We start from the raw sequence: 26,991 nt of genomic DNA on the forward strand, positions 1-26,991 counted from the left end.
CCTGAAAAGTGGCCCGTTCCTTTGGCAAAAATTCTTTTCGACGTGGGAATTAGAACTTGATTTATAAGACAAACAGAATTATATTAATATATAAAATAAATATGATAAAACTGTATTATATTATTATATTAATACAAGCATATAAATGGTAAATTACTAATTCATAAGTGTATAAAATTAACGTAGACGAATTGCTGTTATTCAAATCAGTTTCACGGTAGAATGTACATAAAATGCAAAAATCAAACGAATTATTCAGTGAATTAACAAAAGAATTATTTAGTTCGAGGTATTTTAACGTTTACCAGTATCTAGACACTGGTCGATTTGTGATGATATTATTGAAAAATAACATCAAAATGTTCGAATTAACGATGAATTAATAATTACTTTCTTATGGGGACATCAAATTTACATCATAGAAAACGAAAGGCTTGTGAAAAATTTCGTTTTCATTTCTACTTACAATGGTTACAGAAGGTATCAGCGTTTACCATTATTTTCATTGTTGCGTTTTCTTATCAAGTTCTGTATCCCATCTTCGTAGCATGAAATTATGACAGTGATACGAAAATAATACGAAATTTAATATTGGACCTAATTAATCAGTATATAAATGTTACGATAAATGCAACGATGTGGCGATATTTTCTGCAACTACTGTATTTATCATTACCGTAGTTTGGCTAATAATTCTGTCGTCATGAGTATTACAAAACAAACTGTCGCCAAGGGTTAAATTGCTCGTTAAAGTGTTGATATACCCATTAATACATCTTTTACCAGACACAACGTGAAAGCAGTGAATATTCAGTTACGTAAGCGTAAGCGAATGCGAAGCTAATATAAACCTCGTATGGCAAAAGGTTGATCCTTCTCTAACAGTGAATCGTTTAAACCTCTTTAAATCATTGAAATCGTTTGGACCATCGAGTTAAAGACTTAAAATCTTAAGGACAATAGCACTTCTGTTGCCACGGCGAGAACTGTTCCGCGAAATAGTCCGGCAAGAAATAATTAAACGGCTAGAGCACCCTTCAGGCAGTGGCGAAACTCCGCTGTCGAGTCTGTGAAATATTACTCCACGACTCGGTTTTCGGAGTCTGTCCTTTTATTTGACGGAGCGCGCGATCCCGGCGGTTTCTTACTTTGATTTTGTTCCATTTCCGACAAATGTCAAATGTCTTGGACTATGCGGGACGAGAGCTGATTCTGGCATGAATGATCATCGAATGGTCTCGGTTGAGCGTGGCCATTTCGAAATAAATTGTCACAATCTATGCCTTCCATGTATCTTCAATGATTCGTCATATTGTTCCGGTTTGCACGGAGTTAAACGCGTTGCTTTTGTTTTTCGAAAGAAAGTCCGTGGCGGTAGAGAAATACTGTGCTATCTGACAGTTATTTAACGTTTTTTCATGGTTGGTATCGTCTGAAAGAATATCATTAATATTGTTAGTATTGTTAGCCTTACAGCATTTTTGTCTCGTTGATGGCATAGATAATAACAATAAAATTTAATCAAATTAGTTTCGTTGAAATAATTTCATTAAACCGAAACAGAGAAATATCAATTTGTCAAATTTCATGAATTCCCGATAAAGAATTGTGAAATAATGGAGTCCAATGAAATGCAATCATTCCATACATATTTATAAGTATTGATTCGAGTTGGCAAGATAGATTAACAAGTAGAACCACCTTTACATGTAAAATTAAGTATAATTCGATGCATAAGATGTCTTATTTTATTTATGTAGGGTATTCCACCTAAATTGTATACCAAATAACTCGTGAATTATACAGACCGCACTAAGTGGTGCTGCGTTATCGAAATGCCTAACGTTTTGAATTTTTCAAGCCTTGCACGATGCAAATTTTCGGTAATCCACGACGTGAGATATCCGCTTCGCCATTAGTTTTGAGAATAACATAGATTTTTGATTTTGCATAAAACATTTAATTTTTGAAGAAAAGAAAGCTCCTGGGGAACACCTACATCCTCAGGACAACTATATATAGAGATAGAGATCGTCACAATTGAACAAAACTGTGCAGGTTAAAAGAGTAAAATAGAAAATATCACACAAAACTGATAATCTGTAGCTTATCAGTAATAGATGATTAATGATTAGAGATAGTGATCGACGCAAGTTACTAATATTCGCTGGCGCGTCTTGATAACATAAATCAAGTTTTATCTTTGAAACTATTAATCGTGCAGGCATAATCTTCTTTCATTCTCTTTAAGAAAATTTGATTTTTCCTAAGCTTTTTCTTAACTTCGTTTAACCAAGCTTTTCTCAATCTTGTAGACGTTACGAACTTCAAATTCATACATTTCTGTTGATAAGTATTTATTTCGAAATATACAGGGTGCGATCGAATAACATGTACAGGCAGGCACGAGGTAATTCCTTATAAAAAAATAAAAATAAAATATAGAATAAAATTGTTTCGTTTAAGGTTTAGTTCTCGAGAAAATCGAGTTTGAAAATTTATCAAGTATACTTGAACATAGCTAATTCCGGACTGGGAAATATTAAACAGTCGACAGTAGATTGTTCCACGTGTAAAGATGTGTAAAAAACGTAGAATAAAATTGTTTCATACTCGATTTTCTCCTAAACTAAGTCTTATTAAATGAAAAAATTTTATTCCATATTTTGTTCTTATTTTTTTATAAGGAATCATCTCATGCGTATTTGTGCATGTTATTCGGCTGCACCCTGTATACGATTTTTAATCCATTCACTGCTAGTCAGATTTTAATTATCAGCCTGCTGTTACCTAACTGTATCCTAAAAATTGATTTTTATACAAAATCTATAAATATTATATCGTAAGATATTCAAAACGTATGTATTTTTTAACGAATTATTATAAAAACAGTTTTTCTAAACTTATCTTTTTGGCTGAAAATTTATTTTTTAATTTACGTCCACAGGTATGTCGGTTATCGCATGTACATAGCGAAACTACACGCAAACTCGGATCTATGAGATGTTACGCAGCGAACATATTAAAGTTGTTAAGCTGTTGTTCACTGTGAGAATTTCATCTAAATATTTCGAGAAATATAGAAATTTTTCAACAATATTTTACATTCTTCTGTTTTCCTACATTTCTAACGATAGTATTCTGACGTTTCGTACCGAAGACAAGAGGTAAACATCACATTCTTTTTGAATTCAGTGTATCTTGAAATTCGATAGAAAACTTTCGTGCGAGTGAAATCAAAATGACTTTTGTCCGCACAGAAACTTACGAAGCGCTTGCGAATGAAAGAACATAAAGAATGCTGGCGATGTCGAATCCAGATGTATGCAGTTCATAATTTACAGAACACCCTAAGAACTTTCATAAGAAGTCGAGGCACTAGACAACGCGTTTGCACTTTTACGTTCCCGTCTTACACTTAAACTTTAAATTGCATTCAGCAACTTTTCTCGCGGGATTTGATTAGCTTTCGATGAAATAAGTGTGTTATTACTTTACTTTGAAAATATATTCCGGTATATTATAGCAGATTACACTGTGCGTTTATGTAGCCTATTAGGAAAATGAGAAGATGGCAGCAAATTGAAAACAACTATAAACGAAATATGTATCTATTTTTCTTATATACTGCGCTTTCTAAGAATAATTTTTGAAAACGTTCCATGCAAACGATTTATTGATCTTTTGCCACATGTTATCGTAAAACAAAATCGAAAGCAAACGCATATACGTTTTAAAGTAATTAGGGGTTAGTCAGGGAGTAATTAGGGGAAATTTATAAGCAATAAATGTTTCAGTAATCGATAACTATTTCTATATAACAGAGTTTATTTTATCGCTTGAAATAATAGTCGAAGTTACGTGATTTTAGATGCCTAAAAATATGGCGCACCAATTTCATTTCTTTCATATCGGACAGTTATAAGTTATTGAAAAAAAGTAATATAATCTTTCCACATCTTTTAGATTAACTACGAGTCAATTGCGATATAATTCCAGCGCCACTTTCCAGGGCAATCTTCAAAATTCTCTAATTAGCAATATTAAAGTTACAATTGAAACAGAGTGGGTCCATTAATCTTACTTCGAATTTCCAACCGAATTTCTGATCCAATTTAGTAATTGCCAGACTACAGAAGTTTATGCGAATAATAAATTGAATTAGCAACATACGAGTATGTTTGAAGCCACTTAAAAAATGTGTTATATCGAATAGATTAAATTATATTGAAATTGCGAGAAGAACGATATTAAAACACGTGTAATAGAACCTTAGTAACGTATTTATAGAGTTGCAGCAATTTATGTACGAAACAATGCATATTGTAAAGCCTTTGTAGCACTAACAATATGCAATAGAAATGATGTACAATATTCTCTTACTGTGCTAACAACATTCTGAATTCGCATTTGTTCTGTTAAAAGCAGGATTATTTCCTGTAGAATATTTCGATTGTTGTCTTTGTAATATACCGCTCGAAACTCTATTTAACTTCACAATTAACTTCTTGATTTTGTTCCCAGCTGTGTCTATTCTTCTTAAGCAGCGCAAAGAGTTCTATGACGTTTAACGATAATCGAGAAAACTCTCGTCGTTGACAATATAATCTAATAACGTAAACGTATTAATTAAATATCTGTGTTATTATTAAGGCAATTAATCCTTACTTCGTAAACGTTTTTGCAGTTACCACGAACCATAATCGAAGATCGTCTACGTTCGACACGTTCTTCAATAGATAAGAATCTGCGAAAAAATATGAAAAAATTCGTATATCACCTTCAAACCTTCTAAATTCAGATGCTTCAAGTTGCCTATCCTTCAAATCTTTTTCAGGGAGAGAGCTAAGGGTCCCTTACCTGCTTGTATGCGAAAAATCTACGACATTTATCAATTTGCTTGGACACGAAAAATCTCGGTTTGTGAAGTAACAGCTAAGTACCGTTCAAAAATCATTGAAAGTGAATTCACCTGGAAGAACGATTAAGCAAGAAAATCATCGTCTGAATGATTCACTAGAAACGTTAATCGCGTGTAAATTATCAATATTTTACAACGCAACAAAATAACTGAATGGAATTAATCTGAATTTTAAAATTTTACCGTGTAATTTTAAGAATATTATTTATATAACCAAACAACATTATGAAAATTGTATAAAGTATATAAATATTAATAACCACCCTAAATTTAATCGTGATAATGGTAGCGATATCTCTATACTTCAGATCATCTGTGGAGCATCCATGAACGAACTGAAGAGTATAGTCTATCCTTTTTTTCCATCAATCTGTAACAGACTATCGACTAAGCATGAATATTTTTTCCTAGATAGACATAGATAGACCGTTATCATTTCTAGGGCTCATGGAGACCCGCCAAGTTTAATTTGGCTACAATCCAAGTATAATTTTGCCTGAGAAAGTGACGATATTATCTTGTAAGACCTATCCTGTTAAATTCATGTCTCGGTAAAAATAGGAACGATAGCTAGAAGAAATTACTTCCGCTACACTCTCTTGTAATTCTCCAACATTAAGCAAGTTTACGATTCAATTAAAACATAATCGTATTCCAATTAATAATTTTATTCCGGCTTTCCAATTCTTTAGAGAAATATTAAATTCTTTCTCTTCATATACGTGCAAAGTAATAGTTATGTGCTTGAATATTTATTAAATCTGGATTGAAATTTTTTCACACGTTACAGTGCCGTATAGCTATCTATATTGTTTTTTGGTGAGACTATATATTTATAAGCTATATATTTCTATGAGTCAATTTTTTCTCTATGAAAGAGAAAACGCATCGATTTTTATTCTCTATAAAAAACCCATCGATTGACATATAAAAGAATGTATATAGGTAGTCCCACTTAGAAAGCTATTGATGCTCCAGAAAACGCAAAAAGATGATCTTGAGCGAAAAAGTCATAAATCACAATGTTCGGTTATTTTCAGCTAACGCTGCCATGGCACAATATTTCATAGACGCGAAACTAACATAAACGAGACGTCTTCTATATTCCCGTATTGACTATATCTTTGATAAGATGTCAGTATCATATTCGTATACATATACTAGTATTTTAATTTAGTTTAGTTGTGTTGCATCGACATTATTTGAAAGAAAAATTCCAATTTGTTCGGAGAAAGAAAAATTGTGGAAGAAGATAGATAGGTTTTCAATTTTGTTCACTTAATTCGAAATTAGTATCCGAGTTTCGATAAAAGGAGTACTAGGCAGTATCAGGTGGCCAAATTCTACTGACACTGTCAAGAAAAGTTTGTGGTCTATGTTGCACAAAATTGCATCATGTCGGTACAAAGGAACAGACGTGTGAAAATATCAACCGGGAAACGATTTTGACCAGGACAGCTCAAATTTGATTCAGCTTTGTCTCGTGAAATGTCACGACAGAGCGCGTTTTAAAGCGCTCCATTTTACTACTACGTCCCTACTACTACGTTCGTTCTCGTACGCATTAAGCGTAGATATACATACTTTTAGCACATACGATAAAATTTGTTAACGATCAGCCATTTCTTAAAATTAAGTTACATACAATCCAAATTGCTATCTACTACTACTACTGTATTATTTATTATTAATAACGAAACCGATAATATGATATAATATAGCAGTTTAGTAACTTGTAACGTACGATACAATACAATATTACCATTTTACATTTACTACGTATAATTTATTTCCTTCTCTCTCGACGAGACAGTTACCGAGCTTTACCAAAGTGAAGATAAACACCAAAGAAACTAAAAAAAGAGAGCAGCTGGTCAAATACGATGATATTAATATCGGATTCGAACTGTAGGTGAAATATTTCAAGGATGCCGATCAAACTTTTCTTTATTTGCAAACGGGGAAGAAGTCGAACGAGACTAGCAAGCCATGCGGCAACGTACAAGACGTAGAGGTGTTTACTGGAGAAGTAACAAATTTTGGCAGAAAATTTTTACGATATTTGTTGGTTCTGCAGTTTGGGTCAAGGAGAATTCGAAAGTTGATCCTTTCGTGAATCGATAGGATGATGATGAAACGGCAGAAATATTCCTAGCGGTATGTCTGAGTACTTCTTAATGTTTTTCCCAATGATTCGCCAGCGTTTTCGTTAGAAGCTATGCAACGCTTTCAATACGATTGCCTGCACTCCTTGGACATTTTTATTTCATACTTAAATGTAGGCGCTGTTGCAAATTATGGAAAGGCGGTATATTTTTATTGGTGTTAACAGAAACACACATGATTCTATTTTAATCCTCAAAGGGTATCATGAGTGAAATTTCACTGCACGTGAATTTTCGTTTTGATAATATCGTTCTACGATAACATTGCAATGTTATTTGTGATCACTGCAAACAATAACTTTCCTATTTTTCACCTGATTTTGAACAACGATAAAATATTTAATTTCACTTGTCTAATTTTATTAATTTTTTTAATGATTACATCATATAGTGATATTATAACAATAACATCGAAAGTAATAGAAAAGTAGTAATTAATAAAAAAAATATATAAGCTTGCAATTAACAGCTCTTGATATTAAGTAGAACTAACTTTTTTCGAACGTAGATAGTACCAAATGTGGAAATGCTTTTGTATTCAAACTTACGTGCTTTCATATGTTCGCTGTAGGCAATTTTAGTTATATCCTTTGCACCGCGCATATTTTATAACTTTAGAACAAGTTAGATATAATTACTGTAACACGAGTCACTTGACATTCATCTTTTATTCAAAACGCTTCAGAAGTAGGGAGAGATTTAAGTAGTCACATAAGCTGCAAAAATATTACAGAAATTACGGACAAATTAATTCGATGCATAACGTTAACGTTAAACCAAGTAACGAATATGAGAACTAATTAGCAAATTATATGCGTTTTACCGGGAAAATTTTCAGCTATTACAAAACATATAAATTATGAGACTAGGAAAAGTTTTATAAAAGAAGTGCAAGACGAAGTCATACTCTTAAGTTCGCTGCCTCGGCGAAATATTTCTACATTGGTAATTGTTTTTTAAGAGACAAGTTTTCTCGAATTTATGCACGAAATATTTTAATAACAACTACGAAATTATAATCTACACGAAATTAAATTACAATTAATACGTTGTTTTGTATCTTGTTATGAATTAAATTTTTCCAATTAAAGCATACTTTTATATGTATCTTTTATTATATGTTTTCTACTTTTAGTCCTTTGTTGTATACTTTATTGAATATTTCTACATTTCCATATCATTTGGTTTTATTTAAAAAAATTATTTTAGTGTTCCATCTTTTTAAAGCATATTTGACCGATGACTTTTAGATTCACCAAACACATATATGTGTACTCGCAGATCGTTTTCGAAAAAGGCAAATAGCATGTGCAATGAGATTTTGAGATGTCGGAAATTTTAACGCACCCTTTGAATTTCCGGAATAGATCGAAACGTTCGCAATTCCATACGATTGCGAGACACGATAGTGCTACAAGTCTGTTTGATTGACGCGCGAATCCCACTCTACCTTTTTGGTCGTTTGGAAAGAAACTACGAACACGGTTTTTCTGTGTTTTCAGTACGTTTGTCCTGCAATTTTCTTGACAACACAATTTCTTTACGAAACGAAGGAATTATACAGCTTCTCTTGCCTTTGATCTTGAGAATGTTATTCCGTTTCAATCAAATGCTTAATTGACACTTATATTGATTAAAGATCTTTTTATTTTTATATTAATTTTATATCAGTCAATTTCTGCTCCAAAAATTAAAATTTAGATAGTAGCTTATTGTTTGGTTAATAACGTTATGACACACTATATAAATCCAGAGTAATTTTATATATCGAATTAAAGAATCATTTCTTTTTAAATTATAAGTGAGAAGATAATATTCAAATTTGTTTAAAATATACGAAGCGATGGTAGCTAATTATTTAGCTAATTGAACCTTGCTGTCCCGATTCTTGAGTTCTTAGTTTTCTAATTTTCTGCTCTTTTTACTATCCTGTAGACTTCTACTTCATCGATATTCCAATTTTTTAGTTTCCCGATTTCTAGTTTTTGTCTTTCTTTGTTCCGTCGATATGCTTATTTTGGCACTCCAATTCTTTCCTTTTACTACTATTTTTCAACAGTGTGGTTTTCTAGCTTCCCAATATTCTAGTTTCTTAAAATTCCATCTTTTTAGCCTTGCCGTCACGTGCTTTTAGAGTAGTATATTACTTTTCCAATAACATTTAATATCCTAAAACACTCGACAAATATTTCATACCAATAGCACGAAAATTTGTCTTCTATCCATATCTATTTGTCTCGTCTATTCGTATTTACTTATATATCAAGTTCTCAAACTGCAAAGACATGTTATCTTTTTTTTTTAAATATATAACGTAAAACTATTTTTATTTTTATTTGTATTTTTATTTTATCCCATTTATTTTATTTTATTCTTTTCATTTTATTTTCATATTGCCTATTTTTAGAGGTGTAGCAGTCTTCGAGACACACTCATTACCGTAATGTAAGATCATCATTCCTAAAACGACTTTGAAGCTTTATGTCATTTTGTTCCACTAGTTCAATCGTAAATTATACTCAACCCGGATCCTCCAGCTGCAGTCACGATGTTTACGATCTTAGGTTTGCAATAAATCTTGGAACACGATTGAACTAATCTCGAGACAGCGTAGATGATGTTAAAGTTTTGAAAAATATCTGTTTTGATACACTGTTCGTACGTGAGATAGCGATTTCTAAAGCATTTTTTCACTGTTTTCCGACGTTCAGTATCCTGATATTATTTTAATATTAATCTAAGTATTAATTGATTTTATTATCATTGCGTAAGTGCTAAGCTATTATTTTGAAATTTTGAGATTTTATGAAATATAGTATAAAAATATTCTGATGTTTTATTTTGAAGATATTTAAAAATATGTTAATATTAAACAAAATTTCTTTTAAATCAAAATCAGACATTAATGATTCTCCGTGTTTATTATTAGGTGAATATCGTACAGGGCAAAGTGAAGATCAAAGGAATAATTATAAATAGGAGAAAATTAAAAACAAATTTCGATCAATCCGATATTAAAGGTGTATTGCATTGAAATACAATCACGTGGAAGATATCGGGTATTTACTTTTGAAATAAAAAATTTCGTTCAGGAAACGAGGAATGATACGAAACCTATATCAGTCTATTTAGATAACGTCGCTGAATATTTGCACCGAAATCGTGCAATATGCATGTGTATATATATATTTATTTATTTCTATTGGTTGGCAGAGATCAGTCGTTTATGTGTATATAGATGCAACTTCCATAACGTTATCGCGGTTCGCACAGCATGTTTCAACTATATTTCATATTCATGGGAATCTTTTAGTACATTTTTAAAATAGTCGCCTGACTTCTTTTCACGTCACAAAATTTGCATTCATCTGTATGTGACTGTAAATGATCTATTCGAATAATCGTATCTGTCGAAGATATAGTCACTTAAAATAGTTGAAACTAAACAATTATTGTATATTTATATAAACGAGAGATAATTTCATTCGAAGCATATAACTTACTTCTATCGCAAGTATTACATAGAAATGAAAAGTACTTTAATCAATATTATAGTCCGTGTTACTTAAACTCGAAACTGGTATTCACGTCCGCATAGTTATTTACCTATACTACTTGCTGCTATTAATCGAGATACGTAAGCCCTGTTACTCTAGAGAGTATCAGTTGCCACTAAATTTACATATAGTGCTTAAACTGTTTTTGTTATAAAGACGGCTGCGAAAAATTGTATTTTTTTATATTAATACTAATAAATAACAAGAAAATTATAGAAGCTATTATATAGTAAAATTGTATAAGATTAAAAAAGATTCAATATTTTGGTCAATCTATATTTCATATCTGTCCATTTATTTTATAAATATATAATCGTCAATCTATCAAACTGTGTTTTGATACGATACATTAATATGAATATTGAATTGCTTTTGAAATCTAGTAAATCTGTCGTACTATCAGCGACAACAAAAGGTCAGTAAATAATACGCGTTATCAGAAAGTAATGCTATACTTGATTTAATTATCGAGCTATTTATTCAAAACGTTAACTATGGATTTTTTTTAATAAAAATTAAATTGCCTCGGCAGTGATCTTGATAACAACGCCGTTTTATTGTCTCTATTTCGAGAAATATACGTGTCTCTAATAACAAGCTAATATTTTTCTGTTCAATTATCGAGCAAGTGATTCTCAAATAATATCTGAATTTAATTTAATGGAAAGTATCATTTTAAACATTATGATTACAGAATGGTATACATATTTAGAATAGTATCGATATTATATATAGAATAACATATATTTTTTTATAATTTTCATTCAATAAAATCAATCTGTTTTCCATGGAACAGATAAAATAAAATTTGCTTGAAAATTATCATATTCAACTACGCAACTGTTGCACCGCAACTGTTTGAGAAAATAAACAAAATTATCAGAATTATTTTAATTATTTTATACTGACTATTTTACTGGATTTCATTATTCTAATGAAATAATGATTATAATTTAAGTATGATACACTATAATCTATTGGGCCAATAGAATCTTAATACTTCGTCATTATTTTCAATGTTCATCAATAGTATAATAGTAAAAGATACATAAAATACATTTAACGCTGAATTCGATTTAGCATTTTCCTTTTGTTCATAGAATGCCAAGGATTCTAAACTCGTAAGAATGTTGCGATTCAGCTTTAACTCGTAACAGACAAAGAAGAGTGCTAAGTTAAGAGTCGGTCTGATATCTTGAGAAACTGCTTTAGCATATTGGAAGGAACTTTCTTAGAAGGTCAAATATGTACAGGCAGATGCAAATAACAGATTTTCACAAATATTTTATAAACATATATTTTTACAAAAGATAGATATTCTTCGATAAACAAATAAATATTAAAAAGTGAATATTATATTGCCATAAATTTTGGAATTTTCAATAATTAGCAAACTAATAGTGTACACAAAAAAAAACCAGCTATACATTGTACATATTTTTAGGCTACGTTATGAGTAGGCATTTTTTGGATCTTCTTTTCCAGAAGAATCACCTAACTTATTCGCCTTAAGATTGATTATATACATATGCGTATTTGTATATTGTATATATCAAAACTAAAAGAATAGTTAATTATTAGCGTACCTAATTTTTAGTGTACCCAATTTCAATATTTTATTTAATATAAAGTCTAATTCAGATGTACATCAGGTATCTCATTTAAAAGATAAGATTATTGCTGTAGTAAATGTTCTAAGATACTGTTTGAGATTAAGTATTATTAGAGAATTATACTCTTGGTGTCAATAGCAGTTAGCTCATTCAGAAACTTAAACTAACTTTTAACAGTTATTGTTATTTCATAGCATAACCATAATGGTTGTTTGCTGATTTTACAACATTAAAAGTTTGGCAATAAAAGATATAGAGAACTTTTTAGCTATGCCATTTGTCGATATATAGGTAATATTCAACAGTAGTTACAATTCCAAATACAAAATACAAAAATTCATTTATTCGATAAAACAATATTTTTTAATCCTAAACTTTATGTAAAAATAAAATCCGCGAAATTTATATTATTCTTATGATTCACAGAACTCAAGATAAAATCGTTTGTATATTTTTTGTTAATAATTCTCAAAAATATTTAGATCACTATATATTTTTTAACTCCTACAATTACTATATGTATAACGCGCAAAAATCCAAAGGATTAATGTCCTTTAGGCATTGTTATAAAAATGATAAGAATTAAAATGGTCGTTATATTTCTGACTTTCCTGCTGCATTATCTATTCTCATTATATAACCAGAAAATACGTGACTTCTGTCTATTTAGCAAATGATAATATAAGTTACGTGCCCTTGTGGTACTATTACCTAATGATACAACTTAAAACAGAGAGTATAACAAAATTGCAACGATACTATCTCTAAAGGCCATCTTTGTGAATAAAATTTGCTACGCAATGGTGAAATTACGTATCATTATTACAGTAACCGAAATTAATTGAAAATGTAGACAAATTTCTTACAGACGATTTGAAATAAAAATAAGCAATGATCGAATGATCAACAAGTTTATGAGCGAAATGGTTCGAATATAACGCGTACTGGAAAATATTCAATTTTTAGATAAAACTATAAATCGTATAAATATAAATCAATCGTATAGAAACTTTTATAACATAAATTATTTTTATCTATACAAGATAATATATTACATATGCAACTGATATTTGAGAAATATTTATAAACTGAGCTCTAAATAAAAAATGACAAGATCTATTTAGGATACATATCCAAATACGTAACACGAATAAAGATAGATTTATATTTTCATTTATACGATCGAAAGATATCATACGTTTACCTGATTTCATTACTGCTACACTTCAAACGTCCTAAAAATAATCTCTTAAATCTGTCGATAGATAGTCGACATCTGGTAACGCACATTTACGTCTACAATGTACAGCCTCGACAAAATACGCGAAATACAGCAGCGTTCATAGATTTGTACTGCGTGAATACGAATGTGGTACAAAGCGTCATTGAAATCGAATTCCCGTTAGAATTTTGTCTGCTACGTTATCAACTGGTCGTAGAGAATACGTGACTTGTGAGGATTTGGCAAACGATAATGTCTGTTACGTGCTCTCTTGAAACAGGCATCCAGTCACTTTAGAACTTCGGCAAGTATACCAAGCGAATCTCTTTCGTTTCTATTCAGTCGGTCAATAATTCAACCATTCGCTAAACCGCATCGGAAACACCTGTGACAATACTATGTGTGAAATCTTTATCGTATACGCTTTCGTACTTTTTCATTTTCGTTCTGTGAAACAAACATAAACACATGGAGACGAACAATGTACGTAGATACACACGTGGACGAGACAGAAACCGAACGTAATCTTGAGAATTTTTATGAACCTGTTGTGGAAAAGTTGTACAAAAGTGAACGAGGAACATTTCACGATGAAAGGTAATGTTTTACGCGAAAAATGTAAATATACTACCATTTAGAAGTAGAATTTCGATTGCCGGAACTAATCATGTCACACGTTATTTAAATTATCGAATTTTCCGAATATAATTCAATTAAGTTGCATAAAACTCAAAATTCTTCCTCATGAGATTTGTGCACTTATACCAAGATTTCTTTATGCTTTTTTAAAATTAAAAAAGCTTTTTTAAAAAATACTGATAGATTATTGGTTATTGTATGTCCTTTTTTAAAAATTAGGTACATGCTTCCAAATCTTTTTCTATTAGATATATTAGAGAATGTATGTTCCTGAAATGATGACCATAAACCCTGTAAGGTGCTGTACACGTCAGTAAGTTGTTCCGTTTCAAGAAGTGTCGATATTTGAAAGTTGCTACCGCTTGACATTGGGTTTACGACTAGTCTTGTGTCTATTCCGCTAGTAGCAAGTGAACATAAAGTACAGAATTGATCGAAGTTGTGAGATGAAATCGTTGTGCTTGCTGAGAAAGGTATGGTTTCGATTGAAAATATCAGTTTACGAAGAAAGGAAATGAAGCTTGCAAAGATGAAATAAAACAAGTTGAAAGTATACAAATATCTGATTTACGAAATACAACTATTATGAAATTCAATGAAAAAAGGTATAAAAAAATATTGTGTATCTTACTATGTATAGTTTATAATAAGCATAAGTTTTTTTTATGATATTTAAACGATAGTAATGCAATGGTTTTAAACAACGAATCTGAATTTCGAAGTTGCTTGTTAATTTTATTACGATAAGAAGTAAAATCGTCGTTGGTTTTTTCATTTGTAATTTCTTAGTACAATTACAAGATCTTTAAATTTTATTCCAATTTGTATAACAACGTCGAGAACTTTTATTTACATGGAACTTTGATATATAATCAAATGTATTGTAAATGTCTCCATTGTTTGATTACTAAATGATTTATATAATCTAATGTATTTCGTTAATTACGCATTTTTGATGAATGGGGTTAATAAATGTATCTGCCGATTAATCTTTACATTATTGATCATTAACTGGATAATGATCAGCTCACGGGTAGCACTCTGCAACTACTAATTGATATAATTTACAGACTGTAATAGCGTATTAAATTACGTTCAAAAGTTGCATAGAACCAGAGCATAATGTGATATTCTAATCGCATGAACTGGATGAATTTACCAAACTTCGAGTTTAGAAATTTCATAATAGTATATCTTCCTATGCAAGCGGTTTTTTGGACCTTGAATATGTGAACACTTCAATTCAAATTTATCGTGGTAATATCTTTTAAAATAGGAATATTGTATAACCTCTCCTATCTGAACACCTATTATCAGAATGTGTACCTTACTATTCGAACACTCTGTTCTTCAAACGTTCTATTATAAGGAGACCGTGTAAGTGCAAGCACATGATTCAATTTAAATTTAGTAGTAGTATTTATACAGTATTCTAATGTCGTCGAAATCGAAACAACGCGACGTCTTAACTATAGTAGGCGAAAGCAATATAATTGAAGTATCATGAAAATATTGCAACACTTTCATGGAAAATTTCATTAACATACTTTTAATGTTATATAAAAATATTTAAAGTATAATATAAGTAGTGTAGCAATACGACATTAGTATCATAATTCTATCGGTTTGAAACAAATTGGAAAAAGATATTTATTTATTACGACCATGTACATTGCAAAAGGCATAAAAATATTTGAACAGTCATTTATCAACACGAAGAACTTGCAACACGAATAGATTGATCGATGTTGCATAACACATTGAAGATTATAGCACTAACCAATTCGATTACATTTTTCAATAAAAGTATGACGTTTTATGAATTGAAATATAGTAGAAGAAAAAGAACGTGAAGGTAAAACTTGTAGAAAATTCCCAATCATAAAGTTAACAAAAATTCCAATCCAAAATTGGACCAACATTGTTGAAGACGTAAACTTCTTCGAACGACTTACTGAAACTATATTGTACATGAAATATTTTGCAGAAAGTAATCTTATTCGCTGAACTTCGATGATTTTACTTGTGTTGGAATAATCAGGACCTTCTAATATTCATGCGTTGCGATGTTATTGGTCCCGTAAAGACTGAAAAGGTCGTTCTTTCAGGCATTTAATCGAAAAGTAGGTGGTAGGTACGGCTATATCGCATATTCTTGAAGTTCGCACCAGGTGGTCGTAAAGTTGAATTGCCCACCCACGGAATCCCTTGGAATAAAACCGGAAGGTGCGTTCGCGTCTCGGTAACGAGCACCTGTGCCACCGTGGCTGCTGAATTCAGCCCTTGAAAACGCGGCTTAACCCTCACAATCCCGGGTTGCTTTTTATGGGGCCAAATAATCTTCTCGATGAAAAGGGTTTCAGCGAGAGGTTGTTGGCCATTTGAAAGAATTTGTAACAATTTCAACATAATGGACAGGATAGAGTCACGCGAGAGATATTTTGGAGGATGTTAGAAAGATGAAGCTGGTATCGAAGGTAGATTCAATTGAATTTCGTGAAATATTGTCTATTTAATCATGAGGTATTGCGTCAGAATCTTTAATCCTTTCGTAAAATGTCTTTTTTTTTTCTAATTCTTTTAGGCTATCTTGAATTTGTTTCGATCGGTACCGTGTTCGAATTTGCCAAGGGACGATTACGATATCACATGATTTAAAAGTTCTCGTTTTATTGCTATAAGACTATATATAATATTTCATTACCATGCAGGCAATATCTTTATTGCCATATTTAGTCGAATGCGACGAAAAGATATCCTAAAGAAAATCAAATATTCGTGCTATCGCTCGAAGACGAACAATCTGTTGAATATTCATTTTGTCTAATGCTACGTTGATATTCGGTAAACAATTTCGTCAATCTTAAGACACATGGCAGTTTCTAAATATAAAATATGCAAATAATTTTAATTTAATACAGTGCAGTGTACATGTGACGGAGAAATGCAAAATAGTAGAAGGAAATGGATGAATTCTGGCAGAATCCGATGGTGCATCTTCCTCTCTGCCCTAACAAGCAGAAGTTGAGTGGATGACCCAAATCCTGAAACAGCTCGTTCGTAATTAGCAATAAAAATGAGGAAAAAAAACTAGAGCGACTGCTAGGCGACATAAAGCGGGCAACAAGAAACAAGAACAAAATTTTTCTGCCGGGTACGCTAAACGAGGAATGAGTAGTGTTGTTTAGGAGGAGAAAGTAAGGTATTCTAGATAAGAAAATTTTGAAATACGTTACCTCGTTTTATATGATGAATTGCAAAATATCAAAATACATATATCTTTTCAACAGACTTTGCTCGTTTCCGTATCTCTAATCTATTAGAAATTGCTATTCATAGCAATACATAGCAGGATACTAATATTACTTAATGCGGTGAATGCTAATTTATGATGCCTGTAGGCATCGGGAATATTACAAATCACAACTACATATTACATTTCCTTGCGTTAAATTCCTCGTTTACATAGTCCGAAATCGCTTTACTATCGATAATTATTCGCCTAGTAATAGTTTATTATTAACAGTTTCGACAGCGTCAATTTCTTGGAAAATACGGGCACAGGTGAACGAAATCAATTTACGAAACGCTGGGGAACTCGGATATTAAATTCTCTGGAATGCATAAATCATAAAGTTTCAATATCAAATTCGTTCGGATCATGTGCTTGGTTCTCCATCGGTTGGGATTTTGTTAACGGGAATAATTCTAATTAAATTTCTCGCCGAATATAGTATATTAATTAGAACATTAATTATCACCAACGATAATATGTTAGAAGAACGGGACCAGAGATTGGACATTAGAAATTCGTATCGACATCGAATTTCGTATTTAAATAAAAAGAAAAGGAGATACTCAGGTAAATTGTACATGATGTATATTATGTATGTATTTGCGCGTAGCGTAGACGTATATGCTTAAAGTAGATTTTAATGCGTTACGTAAATAGCTCGTTATTTGTTGTTCAGAACCGTGCATACTAATTAAAATAAAGGTACCAGGTAAAAATTACATATGATGTTTCTTTTACTTTTTGGTTCTCTCATTTTTTGATTGAATATCGAAGAATAGTTTGAAATTTTACAATTTTAATAATGACAAGTATGCTGATTATACGCAGTTATTACGTATCCATAAAAATTATGTGCGAAATAAATAAAACAATCACGATCGTGAATAATATTAGTTCATTTTATACTAAATGCAGTTATTATATGTATATACGTGGATATTACATGCGAAATGAATACTTAAGTAAAAACGAAAATTCAATTTACGTATCTTTAAACAATTGGAGCCTAATATCGATAATTTAAGATTCGACGCTATCTCCAGAGAAGAAAGTCGAAACAGTTCATATACATAAAATACCAATATATACAGGGTGGTTGGTACAACTGGTGGTACAAGCGGAAAGGGGGTGATTCTACGCGAAAAAATAAGTCAAAAATATAGAATAAAAATTTTTTGTTTTAATTTTCTTTTTGTTTTTAAAATTTTTCCATCGAGACAACGATCTACAGAGAGATCCGTTATAACGAGACGTGATAAAGTGCGCGCGTACCGAGCGAAAATTCAAAGTCGATTTTCTCGAAAACAAAGCCTCAAACGAAAAATTTTTATTCTATATTTTCGACTTCCTTTTTCGCGTAGAATCACTCCCTTTCCGCTTGTACCACCAGTTACTAACCATCCTGTATATACTGATTATAACAAAGTAGTTATACAAGTTGTTCGAAAAAGTTGGGCGCAATCTTCGACAGCATGCAGTATTCATAAAAGCAATAAAAAAGGATCTCAATAAACGCTTGAATATCACCAGTTTCGAAGTTGCAATAGGTTTTGAAGTATGAGTTGTAACCGCGTAACACGCTTTATTGCGTGTGTCCATATACCAATTGTCAAGTAAATCGTTAAATCAAGCATAATACCAATATCATTCAGTAACAGTGACAAAAGAATGTACTTTGTCACTTTATTATTGTATCACGGCGTCCATGTGCGCGTAGAATTATTCCTCAGTTTACTCTCACATCATATTTTAATAATGGTTCTATGAGGAAACGCGACGAAGGGTGTGTTGAAATGAATGGGAGTCATATTGAACATATGGTACGGACATAGGTAGGTAATACTTTACTGATCAGAACGTCTTATATATCTGAAACTAATGATAGATGAACAGTGTTTACTGTCATTTTTTAAGTTATTTGATCCCAACTTTCTGAAACATTCTACATGTCATAAAGCATAAGATATTAAGAATCGATTGATTGATACAGTAAAAAAGTTGAGTATTTCTACGACATGCATTGTTATATCGAAGGATACAAATAAAATATAAGAGTTTTAAATAACAAAGCATTGTGTGTATGTATTGTTTTTTTTTTTTTTTTTTTTTTAGTTTAGAGAAATGTAAAAGGAGAAGGTTGTGGTGAAATAATTGTCTCCTTCTTTTTCTTGATTACATCTTTACATCTGTTTCTAAAGAAAAAAAGAACGACTATGAACTCCTTTTTATCTTCATTTGACTTCCTTTCACGTATAATTATATTGTTGAGCAAAAAATTTAATATCTTTTAATTCAGATAATAATTTTATTTAAAAAATCGCAATTTGAAATAGAATCACGTTTGCAGTAAGATTTCATGCTATTTCTCTAGCAAAGGTTGAAATGCGTTTATTATAGCTTTTACAGACAGATCTGAATCGGTGAAAACTGTCCTACAAACTGTGTTGTCAAATTCTCAGAATAGTAAAAATCGAATATAACTTTTTTTCAGTTTGAGGATTCTGAAATTATCACTAAAAAATCTTTACGAAATAGTTATACTTCACAGAATCTTCTTACTCGAACGAACGGAAAAATTTCATATCATACTTTTTATTTATTTTTCCATATAGAATCTCCTCTTGCCGATGATATTACTCCTTCTGCCTTATACAGTATATGACTCATATCAAACTTTTTAATGAGATTTGGATCAGAAGATTGAGATTACGTATTTGAGTCATACGTACTTAAAATTCTCATCTTGTACCAGAACAAAACTCTGACCAATTAATCTTTCGTCTGTAAAATTATATCACATGTTACGTATGAGCTGTGTTACGTGTTCTGATACGTATGAGCAGAAATGTGTAAGTGATTATACAATAATTAATCTTCATTCAAATTTAAGAACGTCCTGCCATCCGTTGTGTACTCCCTTCATGGATTTCGTACATGATAAATAATTCTATGCAATAATTAATCTTCCTTCGTTTTCAAGAACATCGTGCCAAGCCTTCTATTATACATATCGTACTGCGTGACATACATACGTCTGTTTATTTCACACGCTACAGAAGTATCCCGCGTTCTGAGTACAGTTTTTGGCACATCGTGACAAAACTTTACGAAGAACGGTAGCCGAGAACATTGCTGCTTTTAGCGGTTAAGATCCATGCGAATTATTTTGCAAATCTCATTCGTGGTGGAACGGCGCCGGTTTTTATGGCCATTACGCGTGGTCGAGGAAAGTTATTGCTCGTTGCGGGTAGTTTACTAGCTCTAATGCTCCCGCAGAAACCGTATATATTTCTACGTAGCGACGATGTCGGTAATGTTTCACTCGGGCCATATAGATGTTCGATCGTCACTGTTTTGGGAGAACAAACATTTTTGACCGGGCACGCGTACAACTGCAACATGTCGTTCGCTTCTGCTAGCGAAAATCTATTCGAGGAAATGGCGAAAATTGGTTATGATTCAATTGGAAGAATCGGCAAGCGTTTAATCATCGCTGCTACTAGCTCGATAGACGCGTCAAACGATTTCGAAGATTTATAGTGGCTATATTTAATACAGTGGCAATATTTTTTGAGTGGAAGATTTATTTTTGGAAAACAGGGCCTAATGCTATATAAACGTTGTCGGGAACGATGCTAATAGAAATAAACTTTTTTAAAGATTATAATATGCAATTAATTAATAACAGAAGTTAATTGTTACGCTGGTACTCGAAAGTTACATTTGAAATATTTCAATGAAATAAAGCTTCTATTAGGGGTAATGATTTTGTTAACTTTGTTCATCGATATAAATGAAATTGTTGCAATGAAAAATCGAGGATATTATTTCCCTTTAAGAGACTTTATTTTTTAATTATTTATATAATTAGTTATTAGCGGACGATATTTGTACACGATGTTATTCTAAGCATCAAAGGAATGAGAAAGGTTCATGCACAAAAATTTATTTTTTAAATTGCAAACAATTTAGTTCTACGTTGGAAATACATTGATATTTGAGTACAATGCAATGAATAAGCTGACAAATTTTCTTCAATATTTCTACTATCATTCGACAATATCTATAGGGTGTTCCAGAGTATTTATAACGTTGATTCTAGACATCAAAACGTGGAAAAAATTCATGTTTTAATTCATAAAATCGACTTATAAAATTTCACTTGTTTCGTTGATAAAATCTCTACTACTATGCAAGAGAATTTATTAACATTAGCAACTTATACGCTGGAATTTGCGGCGTATAAAATATCGCTAATAGTGTTAGTTCAATTAAGCGAAAGAGTCCTACGCATGTACGAATAAATGGAACACTCACGAATAAGCTATATTTTATTTTATTATCTTCTCGTGCTTTTTGATTTGAACATTTGTAGTTATTGCTTTTTCTATATTATAACACACGTTATATAACAAATAAAATAAATAATTTGTGACGTTTTGAAAATAATTGGTTTCTCGTTTGTTTGTGTGTTTTACATACATATATTGCAGTTACCATACATGACAATAAACTGCTTTTCCAAATAAAAAAGTATTACAAACAAGCGAACGATTTTAACATGCAAATTAATGTCATCTTCGAAATATTCTATCATTTGGAAAAATTGTTTATCAATATCAATTTATTACAATAATATATGTCGCCAGTGTTTAAAGTCAGCTCGTAAAAGGAAACTCGTAATAGCCTATTATACGAGAGCTGTGTCAGGTTGAGTAGAGTAGAATATTTAGTACGGAAGTACATTATATTCTGTTCAGAGTATACATAAGTCGTGTACAGCGTATGAATCCAAATTCGAGTAGGCGAAAGCGAGATTCGACGAGTGAACAGCGAACAGTTGAGGTGACCAATTAAGATGACGTACAATGGAACTACATAAGTTGCTGTACGTGTACTGGTTGGATTATATGGTGCAACGGCGTTCGTGGCAACGACACAAAGTGGAGGGTGCAAATTGCAAATTACTAGCTACCCTATTGCAAATTTATTCGACCACGTATTTTATTTCGAGACATTGCAATTCCTATCATTTATTTAATCCGCTGTATTCATTTTGCTGAACAATTTTTACAACTCTACGCAACATACAACAGAGAAGAGAGAACGCAAAAAGAATACTAAAGATTTAATACAGGTTTTTTTAAATACAAGTCTATCTATATGTGCCTAGATGTTATATTATTCGGATGCTAGAATAATAAAATATAACAGAGTCAGAGTGTTCTGTTGTAAATTTAGAGCCTTATAAAAGATTTAGTTTCAATATACCTGATAGAAAAAGAAGGTTTAAAAACAATTTCCGATATCAAATTGTATTTTAACTAAAAAATTTAACTAAATCAATTTCAATTGTAATATGAATAACTGAGATGATACACAGACTCGTTTTTAAATATTACACGACAAAAGGACGAATCTACAAACATTTCAAATAAAACAATTCGTTTCAATGAACAATCCCATATGCTCCGTACATTCGTAGGCAACAATTTCATCAAAGCAGTCGACAATTACAACTTTCTAATTACAATTACCATTATCATGCGGACCGAGTCTGGATCAGATGTAGTAATTAGACTGGCACACTCGAAGCTTGTTCAGTGAAGCTATTTGACTTGAGAGTCTCGTTGACTCGGGGGTGTGTCGAGCGAATTTCCCTTATTGACATTAGAAGTGCGGTAAGCCGATGTTTATTGTATTTCGATGATGACACGGATTCATTTGGCGCGATATCTCCGGTAGAAAGGCTACACGGGAAATAGTCTATCGATATTGGCGACGGAACGGTTGGCAGGTCGCGAAACAGCCACGCGAATAGGACGCGCGCTGACTACTTTCTGCATCGTCGATTTTAACCGAACGATTTCTCAATAGGAGAAGAAAAGCCTTTGAAACATCTACCGTGGCCCGTTTCTATCCTTTGACTGTCTAATACTTTCGATATTCCACGAATGAAGATTGTATCGGCAGCTGGTCGCCCGTTCACTCGGACAAGCGCAATTTCTTCTTTTCTCCCGCGTGTTTGTTAAAATCTAGTTATGTGGTATTTCTTTATTTCTGGCAGTTAATTAAAGTTTTCACGTTTTATAGTAGTTGAGCGGAGTTTTAATTAATAGTCATTTGCGTGTAATAGTCAAAATATTTGTTACCCCTGTGAAAACTGGAAAAATAGAAGTAGAGAGATATTATTAATAATTAGAATTATCAGCGAATTACGGATCGTCGTGTATTTATGTGAAATTTGATTATTCAAAGATACACAGAATGCATACAATTAATAAGTAAAAATTTCGTATTGTTACTACACTTTTTATTCCAGAGAATTTGTTAGTATATCGTATGCATTTGACGATGATCTTGATAAAACCGATTAGACTTAGTAAAGTTAATCTGTTAATATAAATTTACGTAGACTTACTAAAACTTTCTATGTTGAAGGAACAAACCTTCAAACTATCTGTCGTTTCATGCAACACAATCGATAAACAAAAAATACACAGTAATAATGAAACGGAAGTATTTTGTCATATAGCCTCGTCTCCATGCACATTAAAAATATTTTCAGCTTAGACAAAGTAAGATCACGCGTCACGTAGCGGTGTATGGGATAAATATGTATGTTTTTATATTTAGATGTTCATTATAGGACGCCTGGGAGCACAAGATGAATAAACATAAGTTTCACTATTATTTCATTTCTTAGGTTCTCGGCATTTTAGATTAACTTCCGTAAAAGAAAGCATTTTCATGCATATGCATAATAATGCATCAGCGACTATTTCAAGTATCAAAGAATACCTTCAATTTTTTTCTTTATTGGAAACAATAGAAAGAATTTATAAAACAATAATGTACAGTGCATAAAGAAAAATACAAACAAGGCATTGTTATTACAAAGGTGTGAATGTAATAAATATGTACCCGTACAGTCTAAATTTTATCATGAAAACATTCAAAATAATGAAAAGCTTCCGAATTTCTTTCCTTTTCTTTTATTCTTCCTAAAATATAACACACCAATCCATAATATAGAGTTACCGATCATGGTCTATCTTTTTTACTGGAAAATATAAAATCTTGTACATTAAAGATATACTAAGATGGATCAAAAGTGAACCCTTCTAATTTTTTCTTTCTTTCTTTTTTTTTCTGTAAATTTGTATATCATTAGACATCCAAAAATATTCCTTTGTGCGAAATTACATCAATAAGAGAACCACAAGTATCTTTTTTTAATACAAACGTGTTCCAAGAAAAAAGTAGATAAATAAACGAAAAAACTGAATAAATCGTGTACAAATTAATTAGCTTCGTTGGGATTTCATATAAAAATCGTTATCTCATAGTGAGAATTAACAACCCACGATGATAAGTGATAATTGCGGGTCTTTAGTCAGTCTATTCTAATTTGTGACATAGCTAGCTCGAAGCTTTCCATTTATTACACAGGATGAGAACGAAATATACGAGCTTCTCATTGCGTAAAATTAGCGAATCGCATCAGCCCTAGTCTGACGAATTGCGCGTTTCTTTTATCTCGCTTCCCTTTGATTACATTGCGACGGATTAGTTTAACATAATCCGGCTTCGCATAAAATTACCCGTCCGCCGTGTTTTTATTTCATGCAACTATGTCTTTGTTGCTTTTAATGCTTCTTACTATGTACTGGTTGAAACAGGTAATAGCATACCAAGTGTTCACTTTATTATTCAATTAAGACTTTAATTCAATTAAGAACGCATGTCACAAACATAAGAATTCCTATCGTTACTGAAAGACGCCTTGAAAGATTTTCATTGCATATAAAATTACTCGGAATGAGAAGAGAACGATTTTGTTTCCTTCAGAATGTCGGGGTATCCAATTTTCACGCGTGAAAGACTCTAACTTTCCTAAGAAAATATTTAAGGTTTCGTCTGAGTTCAGTAACTCACAATGCAATCTTGCTTTGTACTGTTTCACGCTCCTTGAAATAAACACGGTATGTATCTTTCTAGAGACACATTAAAAAGCGAGCACGGTCGATGCTGCTGTTTAAAATGAAACAGTTTGTTTCTCTTTATTGTGTCAATCTTGAGGAAACCTGACTTTTAAAACTCGCAGTCCTTCCTAAATCTTAATCACTTCTCCTAATGCTATTCATTAAATATTGTAGATAGAAAATAAATTTGTTGTCAAAATTTTGAAAATTGTAAGTTAATAACGTTTTCATATATGGAATGAACTGTTTATAATTCACGCATAACTTAATTTATAATAACACAGGATTAACTAGCAACGTAGTGTACATTCAAACTGCTTCCTTGATTTATCGTGTTCTTTGCATGTACATAGTTTTCTTCCTATGTAGTCATATGCTTTCGTATGCAACGGAAGATAAATTATGTATAAGAAAACACGAAATGAAACTCGAACGTTCGTAATTTACACTAAACTTATTTGCAACCGTATATGCATTAATTATACATTCTTGAGGCTGACTGATAGAGAAACGAGTAGATGAATTTGTAATAGAAAAATATATTGAAATAAGAATAGGTATAAGTACAAGTATAGTGTATGCTGATCCAGATCCTCACTCTTTCAGTGTTACAGTACAATAGAATATGATAGGGAGCACGTTCATACATTTATAGCAAAGGACATTACCAAAAAAGTTAACCTTGGTATGTAGCTCTAGCTGAAGGCTACAAGAAACAGCAATAGAAATCTATCTGTAACCCAAAACAAAATTTATATTCAAGAGCACAATAATGTGTTCTGTTGTGCTCTCCTTGTTCGTAATTTTTTTTTGCTTCATTAAATTCTTTTTTCTTCGTAACAACGGTGTTCAGATCACAGGTATACAAAAGGAAAGAGTTTTTCTTGAAGTAATTACTTGAACATAGATAGATTAAGATAAATTGAAAAATTATCGATACGTTCGAATGATCCAAGCTCGCGCGTCACACTCGACCAATGGAACGAATCATTTTTCTATCGTTTCTTAAAAATTCAATCAGAAAATTGTAAACTAGAGACCTCGTCTTTACTATTTTATGTCCTTTTATGGTTGCGAGCAAATTATCGGTTGATTCTTGAAAGCGTTTCACGGTGATTTCAAGCACGTGGTCTTAAGTGGACGTAAATAAACAACAATCGAATTACTGCGGACTAATCTCTCGTAATACGAAGTATTTCCGTTCCCTGTATCGAAATTCTTGGTACAAGTTCTATCGAAGTTGAGAAACAAAACGACTTCGCAACTAATTGCCGCGTCCATCGATTAGAAGCTTGTCTGAACGGAAAATAATTTATCGTATCTTCTGTGCAATTTATTTGCCTATATAATGTACTTTTTCATAGTTTGACGAGAAATGTTCGCCGCTAGTTTATGTAGCTGGTGTAAATATCATGAGGTAAACGTGTTTTATCATCTATCTTTCTTTCTATGAAACTGGATGTTTTATGATGAGTAATAGTTTGAAACTTAGAAAGCGCGTGTAAAATATGTTTTTACAAGATAAAAAATTCTATCGAAAACATGTACATACTTGGTGATATACGATGATGTTTTGCGAGAGGACAATGCCCTT

The 26,991-nt window shown here is 31.8% G+C and overlaps 1 protein-coding gene and 1 long non-coding RNA gene across 6 annotated transcripts in view; one reads left to right on the plus strand and one right to left on the minus strand.

The window, feature by feature from the left end:
• LOC138182726 (uncharacterized) overlaps positions 1–26,008 on the minus strand; it is a 52,298-nt gene extending 26,290 nt beyond the window's left edge. Inside the window, exon 1 of the long non-coding RNA XR_011173871.1 lies at positions 25,965–26,008. This is a non-coding gene — a long non-coding RNA (uncharacterized LOC138182726). The remainder of the gene's footprint in view (positions 1–25,964) is intronic.
• Positions 1–26,991, plus strand: part of LOC138182724 (probable G-protein coupled receptor No18) — a 112,009-nt gene that overhangs the window by 25,511 nt on the left and 59,507 nt on the right. Inside the window, exon 1 of one of the 5 annotated variants that reach the window (XM_069118853.1) lies at positions 13,553–14,075. The exons of 3 other annotated variants lie outside the window; for them this stretch is intronic. The gene's annotated coding sequence lies outside the window, so the exon portion shown is untranslated. Of the gene's footprint in view, positions 1–13,552; positions 14,076–26,991 lie in introns of those variants that run through there. One more of the 5 variants, XM_069118848.1, reaches the window with a different exon arrangement.

Source organism: Bombus flavifrons, chromosome 8 (genome assembly GCF_040668555.2).
Source record: "Bombus flavifrons isolate JBK064 chromosome 8, iyBomFlav1_principal, whole genome shotgun sequence".
NCBI classification, from domain to species: domain Eukaryota; kingdom Metazoa; phylum Arthropoda; class Insecta; order Hymenoptera; family Apidae; genus Bombus; species Bombus flavifrons.